Raw genomic sequence first — 9,907 nt, 5'->3', positions numbered from 1 at the left:
TACTGTGAAAAGGGTTCATCTAAAAAATATGAACCTTTTCTACCCATGGTGGCTATATGGTTATGGGGGCTGTGAGTTGTCGGAACTCTCCCCCATATCGGTGCTCAATACTACTCCCAAAAATATGTTGGCTCTTATGTTATAAAAACATACTGATTCTGTGGTTTTGAGATTAGTGCTCAAAATACTTAGCTCAAAGCTATCTTAGAAATGATAGTTTTCCTGCTTGCTTCTTTTAGAAAGTTATAGTTCTTTTCTGAAAACTTGCCCTAAGGCACCTTGGAATTCAAAGTTTCCTTACTAGTTAAATGTTAAAACATTTTAAATCTCTTTGTGAATACTTAGTCCCCCTATACCTTTGAAGAAAAGAACTTCAACTTCATTCTTTACTGAACTCAAAACTTAAGTCATAAAACAAAGTTAAAATGTTTGTAAAAGACTTATGAAAACTTGAAATGACTCCTCTTATTTGACTCTTGATTTCTGCTAACTTTGATTCTTAAATGCTCTTGACTTGACTCTTAACTGATCCTTGAATTGAATTATGGATTCAAGGAATTAGATTCGTGTTTGGAAAGATCTCATGATGTTTAGGAATGATTCTAGATAGCTAAACATGAGAAAAATCCAAAAATCATAATTTGGGGTTGGGTACGCGATGCGGAGGCATGATTTAATTTTGATTCCAAAAATGTCTTTTGAGGAAAAACACCTCGTGTAATTTGTGACACATAGCAAAATTTTTGATTCAAGGAACAGGTCGCGCGATGCTTTTCTTTGTCTAGATTTCGCCCATTTAAATTTCTTCTTCGATTTTCTTCCCCAATTCACCCAAACTCGATTCCTTTTCCTAAATATCATATAGATACAGATACCCAACAAATGTAACGAAGAACCTAACCCAAAACAACCCCATAATACGACGTAACGAATTCAAAAATTTCACAACTTAGGCAATTCCAGAACAACACATGAATTCAAGAAAAGGTATCAAGATATCAATATTCTAATGATTTTAGGACGAATCCAAACTGAAATAATATGCTTGTCAGATGGGAGAACGATGTCAACGTTATGAGATCCTCACATAACTTTGTAGGGATAACCACCGACGAATTCCACAAGCTGAACTTCAAGGATCTTGAACATTCTTGCTTCCTCTTCTTTTTTCTCCTATTCTTTTCTTTTCTCTCAAAACCTTAACTTGTTTTCTAAAAGCGTAAACTGAATAGGATCAGTTTAGACCCCAATTTATCACCCAAAAAGAAATAAAATAATAGGGTAAGGAAAAGAAAACTTTGCCCTTCCCAAATCCGGATTGGACTATCCTTAATCAAACATCCCAACTTCCGAAAGGCGTAACTCACTCATACGGTGTCAAAATTACGCAAACTCGGTGCCGTTGGAAAGACTCTCCAAGGGCTTTCCAACCATATCAAGAACTACCTCTAACTCATCATGAGCTAGGAGTTATGACCGTTTGAAGTTGACTAAAAACTCACTTTTTCCAATTTAAGAAAATTTCCAGATTTTAATTCTTTCCAAAAGTGACTATTTCCACCTTTAAGCTTCTTCCTAGCTATCTCAATTTGTAAGATGTTACACATACCTTAATAGGGATCACCCCAGACCTATTCCACTCGCAAAGCTTGACATTCTTGGCGAATTCTTGCCTTCTCTCCTTTGCTTTCTTCTCTCTTCTCCAAGCCCTAAGCGTAATTCTAACTTCTCCAAACTGATCTACGACTTGTTTTTACCAGAATTAACCCCTAAAATGAAATAGGTTTTTAATTGGTGAAAATACTAGTTTTCCCTTTCATAAATCCGGATTGTGACATTCCTCAATCCAACAACCCAACTTTTGAGAGGCATAATTCACTCATACGATATCAAAATCGTGCAAACTCGGCTAATTTAGAAAGATTATTCCAAGATATTTCCACCCATTTCCAGCAGCACCTCTAACACATCCTCAGCTAGAAATTATGGCCGTTTGAAAATGACCAAAACTCACTTTCTTAACTTAGAATTTTTTTCCAGATTTTCCCTTTTATTTCCAAAAATGATTATTTTTAGTTTCTTATCTTGTTATTAGATATTTCAAATTGCGAGATGTTACAATATATACGCTTGGGAATATTCGTCCTTGAATAAGATTTCTTTCACTAATCTAAGAATAGTAACCTCAAGTTAATCATTCAATAATAAAAAACAAGTAACAACATGATTAATCATAATTTATATAGTAAAAAGAAGAGAATTAGTACCTTGATCTGCATCTCCTCTGAATTCAAAGAGATGTAGATATCTTTTCTTCATATCCTCTATAACTTCCCAAGTAACTTCTTCAACAAATTGGTTCCAATATAGGACCTTGACTTATGTGACCTATTTTTTCTCAACTTGTGAACTTGGCGATTTAAAATCTGGACCGAAATCTCCTCATAGGATAAGATATCCTCAATCCCAACATTTTCAATTGGTACAATCATTGAAGGATCACCCATGCACTTTTTCAACATAGAGATGTGAAACACCGTATGAGCTGTTGCTAACTCTTGCGGTATCTCTAAATCATAAACTACATTGCTGATCCTTTTGGCTATGCGATAAGGTCTAATATATTGGGGACTAAGTTTCTCCTTCTGACCGAACCTCATAACACCCTTTATGGGTGAAACCTTCAGGCATACCCAATCATCCATTTCGAACTCTAATGAACTTTTCCAAACATTGTGTAGGATTTTTGACGACACTGTGCCATTTTCAATCTCTATTGAATCAACTTCACCTTCTCTATAGTTTGGTGAACTACATCTGGTCCTATCAACCTTTATTCACCAACCTCAAACCATCCAATAGGAGATCTGCGTCTTCTCCAATAAAAAGCTTCATACGAAGCCATTTGGATGCTAGAGTGGTAATTGTTGTTGAAAGCAAACTGAATGAGAGGTAGGTGATCATACCAATTCCCCTATATATCAATCATGCAAGCCCTCAATATATCTTCTAAATTCTGGATAGTACGCTCTACTTGCCCATCCGTCTAAGGATGAAAAACAGTTTTTATGTTCACCTTTGAACCCAAACCCTCCTGGAAAGATTTCAAGAACTGTGCAGTAAATTTTGCACCTGTACATGAAATAATTGAAATTAGGACTCTATGGAGTCTCATCACCTATTGTATGTATAACTTTGCATAATCCTTTGCCGAATGAGTAGTCTTTATCGGCAAAAAATGGGTTGATTTTGTCATTTTATCGACAATCACCCAAATTGAATTATGTTGCATGCGATACCTTGGTAACCCTGTGATGAAGTCCATATTAATCATCTGAGTTCCATTCCGAAAGTTCTAGATTCTGAGCCAACCCTCGAGGCCTTTGGTGCTCTACTTTCACTTGCTAGCAATTCGAGCACTTGGCAACAAACTCAACAGTGCCCTTCTTCATACCTTCCCACCAATATACTTCTCTCAGTGGTACATCTTTGTGGAACCTGTATGAATGGAATATATGGAGATATGAGCTTCTTCCATGATCCTCTTTTGGAGCCCATCCACCATTGGTACACACCACCTACCCTGATACTTCAACAGACCATCTCCCACTTGTTCAAAAGCTAATATCTTTGATTATGAACATTTGACTTCAATTCAAGCAAGATGTGGTCTTGGTCTTGTTTTTATTTCATTTCTGACACAAGTGATGATTCAGCCCCATTTGTCACTGCTATTACTCTTTCTATGGAATCTATAAGATGGGAGGTACTACCCATAGACAACCTGCTCAAGGCATCAACAACCACAATTACCTTACCTGAGTGGTAAAGAATGCTCATGTTATAATCCTTGATCAATTCTAATCACTTCCTTTGTATGAGATTAAGCTTTCTATGAGTGAACACATATTGTAGGCTCTTGTGATAAGTGAATATATCAACATGAACGCCATACAAATAGTGTTTTTTCAAGGAAAAAACTACAACAGCCAACTCTAAGTCATGGGTTGGATAATTCTTCTCATAAACTTTCAACTTTCTGGAGGCATAAGCTTATAACCTTGCCCTTCTACATTAGAACACAACCCCAACCGATCCTAGATGCATCACACTACACCACAAAACCTTGAGTACCTTCAGGTTAAGTTAAAATTGGGGCAGTAGTCAACCTCTTTTTCAATTCCTAAAAGCTTTTCTCAAAAGCTTCAAACCATTGAAACTTAATTGTCTTTTGATTCAGCTTGGTCAAAAGATATTAGATAGACGAAACCCCTCAACAAAACCTTGAATAGTAGCCAGCCAAACCCAAGAAACTCCTTATATAAGTTGTGTCACATCTCGAAACCACACCCTAGAATTTAGGGGCAATCTGATACGCTCAAATTTACTTCTCGAAAAGAAGTAAAAGCGGTCGCATCAAGTAAAGAACCCAACTAGTGAGGTTGGAATCGTTTCCACAAGGAAAATGGTTCAAACTTAACTTTATGCTATTTTTACTTCTATTTAGTGAATTATTTTCCAAAAACAAATAACTAAAGGGGGTTTTGATTGATAAAAGCAATTAGCTAAATTAAAGTAAACAAGTGACAGGTTCAAGTATTGGAGTTTAATCAAGTAATGAGAGTAACTAGGGCGTAAGTGTTCCCCACAGGCTCCTAAATCGTAAATTCTAGCTATAACAATCCTTTCCTAGTATCTTTCATGCAAAGTGATAAGTTAGGTATCTCTAAATCCCTTGTCCGGCATCTAGAGAATCTCACCCCGCACCTTGGTCCGGCTACGTGTGTTGCTTTACTAAACCTTATCTTTACCTCATATTAAGTATCATATTCGATATTTGACAAAGTTGTTACTTCGTACCAACCGACACTAGCCTATTAGATAGTATACACTAAATCTATGTTGATAATTCTTTTCCTATTAACTACCTCCTTGGTCCGACAAGTAGCAACAAGGCGAGTTCTAATGTAGGCCATCCGTTAAAAAAGACTTCTAAGCGATAGAATTAGCAATACATGCAAGACACTATTCTAGAATTGTTATTTTAGCTAGATTTTACCTTATTATTTACCCATGGTTCCATAATCCTAGTTATGGAGTTTAGTTACCCATGCTAATAATCACACAATTCATATTGATAATATAAGAATTTATGCACTTACTTTTATGAGAATGAATAAAATCCAGAAATTCACTTAAATAATTCATAAAAACACAAACAATTGATTCCAGAAAAGTATGATCAAATACCAAAATCAAGAGTTCAATACTTAAACAAGAGAACTAAAAAATATCCAAAAGTTTAACCCCAAAAATGAGGTTTTTCGAACTATTTATAATAAAATAAAAACTAAAAAAGAAGGACTTTATTTAAGAAAAATCTGTCCAAAAAGCATCTGAATCGACGATCCCTGCGACGGACCGTCGTGGGCTCCGTCATTCCATACTTGGCATAATTTTCTGCCGCTTTCTTCATCAACTCGCTGTTACCCTCGACGGACATATATGACGGACCGTTGCAAGCACGACGGTCTGTCGAGGGGTTCCATTCCACAACACTTAGAAACATATTAAAATTGGGTACAGGAACTACTCCCTGACAACGACGACAAATATGCAGGATGGACAATCGTGTCTATGACGGTCCGCCATGAGCTTTCGTAGTCCCTTACTTGGTCAAACTTCACCAACTTCCTTCAGCAACCATTTTCATCTCACTACGGTGCCACCTACAGACCGTCATAGTCACGACAGACCATCGTGGGCTTCGTAGGTGGTCACTTCTGCAATTTCTGCTCAAATCCTCCGCGTTCTCCTTTGGAAAGATTTACTGCAAATAAAGAGAAACCTACATGAAAAATCCATACAAAAAAGCTTTAGACATACACTAAACTTAAGGAAAGGACATTGAAAGTACCGTGAAATCACCGTACATCAACACCCTCAACTTAAATATTCATTTTTTGTCCTCAAGCGACACACTATGACTCACTACAAAATCTTTGTACAAGAGTATCCGTCTTTTAGCTTTCGCAATCATTTGGCTATCAATCCTGATTATTCTCATTATGTTCATGCATGCTATTACTATTAGGCTTGAATTATGTTGATCAGACCATGACACAGACTCACCACAACCTGACACCTATCCTCTTCGATCTCTGACCTAGGTGCTAATTTTTCCGATATTGCAACTAGTGTACTCACTTCAAAATAACATCCTCATTTTTTACATAATGACTTTACTTTGAATATAAGGATTACTTTTCAACACTCACTCTCAGAACATATTCACAACTCATTCATACATATTGCCATAAGCTTGCCCTTATTTTCACTACTTTAAGTTTGCTATACAACTTTTAGGATCACGATAGGAATTTCTTAGCTTGTAACATAGGCTCAGGGTCAGGTAGGGTATATTTAGGTATACTTTAGTGAATTTTTGCCCTCCTTGACATATCGGCTAAACATACCACTTTTTATCATTTTATTTCGCCCAATTTCTCATATTCTTTCACCTTGCTATTTTCCCTTCTTTCTTCATTTGTGTAAGTGACTCTTTTATTTTCTTGCTTGTATTTATTATTATTTTTTATTTTTTTTATTTCACTTTTCTTTCAACTTTTCTTAAGTCACTTTTCTTTTGTTCTTTCTCTCTTTGTTCTTTCAACCCCACATTTCGGAGCATTCCTCATAATATCCACCCTCAACTCATGGCTTTGCCATGAGTCAAAGTACACAATACCCAAAGTTGGTTCAGGGCCACGACAAGGTTGTTTTCTGCATTAGCCACCCTCAACTTATGCTTTTGGCATAAGGTGAGGTGCACATGTCCAAGGAGGGACCAGGGCTAACACATTGTTCTCAGAAAAGATCAGTTGGGGTGAAAAAGAAAGGTCTATTTCAAGCTCAAATCATTTGGATAAAAACGGGATAAATTTCATTCGGTTCTCTGTTATCTAGGCTAAAGATAGACTATATTGAACAAGGGCCTATTGTCCTTTCCTAATTGTCTATTACGACTTACTTTTAGCAGGACTAACCAGACAAGTTCTAGCTCAGTAAAAATAGTGGACTATTCAAATTTTCCTCACACTTACTTGACATCTCATTACTCTACCAGATTAACAGACACCTAGTTTGAGTCTTAGATTTAGGGTCATGCAGTGGTGTATCTTTATCTCATGCTTAAAGCCAAACATTTATCAGTTACTATGCGTAGTCATGCATCATTTTCATTACATCAGGATATCATTTCTGTTTTAGCCATCATGCTTCAGAGTTATACTATGTACACAAGATATAGATATGCCGGTTCAACAATAAAATAATCAGTCTCTTGGGGAAAAAGAACAAAGGCAAGAAAACCCCAAAAGAGGATCATGAGTTGGGCTACTCAGACTTCACCCTAGCACTCACTCTCCATTTACCCCACCCCCAACAAAAAGATATGCAATTATCCCCAATGCATAAAATAATCCAAAATAATAGAGTGGTAGGTGAAGAAAACCTGAGGCGCAAAGCGCTTTCGATCAACAAGCTGGTGGGTCCAGTGTCCCTGAACCCACTCCCTCTGTAGTCTGGACACCCCCAGTAGTGTCCTCAGCATCAACAACACCCTCAGTAGTGCGTCTCTCAACAATCACATCACCATCAGTAGTGCTCTTCTCTACCTTAAAAACTCTGGAGCTAGACGCCCCAGCAGCCAACTCAATAGCCCTCAACCGATAGGCCTCCTCATCAGAAATTGAGGCTCTTCTCGCAGCCTCCAACTCTTGAAGCTACCTCTTATGTGCCCTAGCCTCATCCTCATTCCAAACTCTACGCCTCTTGGCATGCTCTCGTGGTGGAGGTGGTGGCACTACAGCAGTGGAGAATAAGGCTGCCAAAATAGTATCCTCGGTGGGCTCTGCAGAAGGGGACTCAGACTCGGTCACCCTTGCCTCTAGAATTGTGTCTACGTCTGCTCTCAGACTCTCTACTGCAGCCTGAAGAGTCGACACGTCCACCGGAGGGGTTGTTCGGGCTAGCACATGCAACTCAAAAGCGTCCAAGCGCTGATGAACCTCCATGATCTTCCCTCTACATATGCTGGGCTATCTTCCGCTCTGTGCGCTCCTCCGCCTCAGCAATAGACCTCTACATCCAAGGCTGGATGTGATGCAGAAGAGTGGACATTTTGGCCTCAGTTTCTGGACCCTAGAAAGTGGGACCAGAGTGGCGGAGGGAGTCGAGAAAGAGGAGCTCGGAGCGGTGCTACCACCTGGGATAGACTCGACCGGGGTGGTGTCAGTAGGCTCAGATGTAGCATGAGTAGCCTCTTAGGCTTGCTCTACAGTGTCCGCCAGGTTCTCCCCAAGTCAAGGTACCTCCAGGCGGGGCCCTTTATGTGGGGCAAACTCATTGGCCTCATCCCTGATAAGGACTATATCAACAGTGCCCAATTGACAATATTTTCTACAACATTGGAGAAAAGGCAGTGGCGGACTATCAACCACAAAAACTTGGTCGTGAATGTCTGGTTAGCCTTCTTGATGGCTCCCTTCGGATCAAGTACCCAATCAGCAGCCTCTCCATCAACAGAAAAGTACCAGGCAATCCACCTCTTTGTTGTCTCTCTCAACTCTGGCTCACGCAGGAACTCTCCATCTTTAACCAGTTTCCACTGGTAGTCGAACTCGGCAGTGAGAGGAGTCCAGTTGGCATCAACAATCTCGCCGTATAGATATCGGCGGATGGAGGGCAAGGAGATATCTACCCGCTTGCCGCGGACACAGATGTGCTCTAGCGGGGCCTGTTTGGCGGGGGAAGCCCACCTGTCTATCTGGGCTTAGAGAGTCGCCATATACGAGGCGTAGAACTCTCTGACCAACTCCTCACTGTATCGGCCCACATCACGAGCCGTCCATTCTAGCCGGTGCCAGTTGAAGAGGGCATGGTTTTCTGGCATGGTGGGGAGACTCCCCGTGAGGACCCACCTCTCCAGTGTATGGGTACGTCTGAGTACACCTGAAACTGGCCCTCAATACACCACCGGTTGGGTTGGTCGGCAATCGGGGCTGGGACTGCAGTCAGTGGTGCTGGAGTGGAATCAGCATAATCGACCTCATCAGATGAGGCGGATTGAGATGCAGTGGCTGGAGCAGAATCATCCTCAGACCCAGAGACTTCTTCTGAACCCAATACTTCCTCAGAGCTGGAAGCATCCATGGAGTGTGCAGCAGACCCAGAAGGCATACCGGTCAGTATGCGCTCCTCTTCTGTAACGACCTGTTTAGTCGATTCGAGCAGTAAGATTATTTTGATAAAAACTAACTGGGTCGACGGACCAGGCGACGGACCGTCATGGTCACGACGGCCCGTGATGGATTCCGTCGTCCCGTACTTGTAAATTCTCTTCTGCTACTTTTCTCATTATCCTCGATGACAACTAGGACGAGCCGTCATAGGCACGACGGACCGTCGAGGGGCTTCATTCCAAAACACTTAAACTCTGAAAATCTGGGTACTGAGATCGACTCTCTGAACTTCGCGACGGAACTGCAGGACGGACCGTCGTAGGTACAACGGGCCGTCACAAACCCTTTACAGAATTTGACTCTCTGAACTTTGTGACGGACCTGCAGGACGGACTGTCGTAGACACGACGGACCGTCACAGGTTGTGTAACCTAACTGGGTCGGATTTCTGTTAAAAGTTTTAAAGGGGTGTTTTGGACTATTCATGATAACCCCTATGAAATTAGTGGGGTAAGTTTAATAATTTTTTTACTTGGAGGGTTAAAGGAAATAACCTTAGAATAAATAATGGGTTACTTTTATCATAATGAGATATATGATAATTAGGGTAAAAGAAAAGAATCTAGAGAAGAAAAAGAAAAAGACAGAGAGGGAGAACGAGCGAG

The sequence above is a fragment of the Solanum pennellii genome, chromosome 2, assembly GCF_001406875.1.
Source record: "Solanum pennellii chromosome 2, SPENNV200".
Taxonomy (NCBI): Eukaryota; Viridiplantae; Streptophyta; class Magnoliopsida; order Solanales; family Solanaceae; genus Solanum; species Solanum pennellii.
This window is presented reverse-complemented; position numbering follows the sequence as displayed.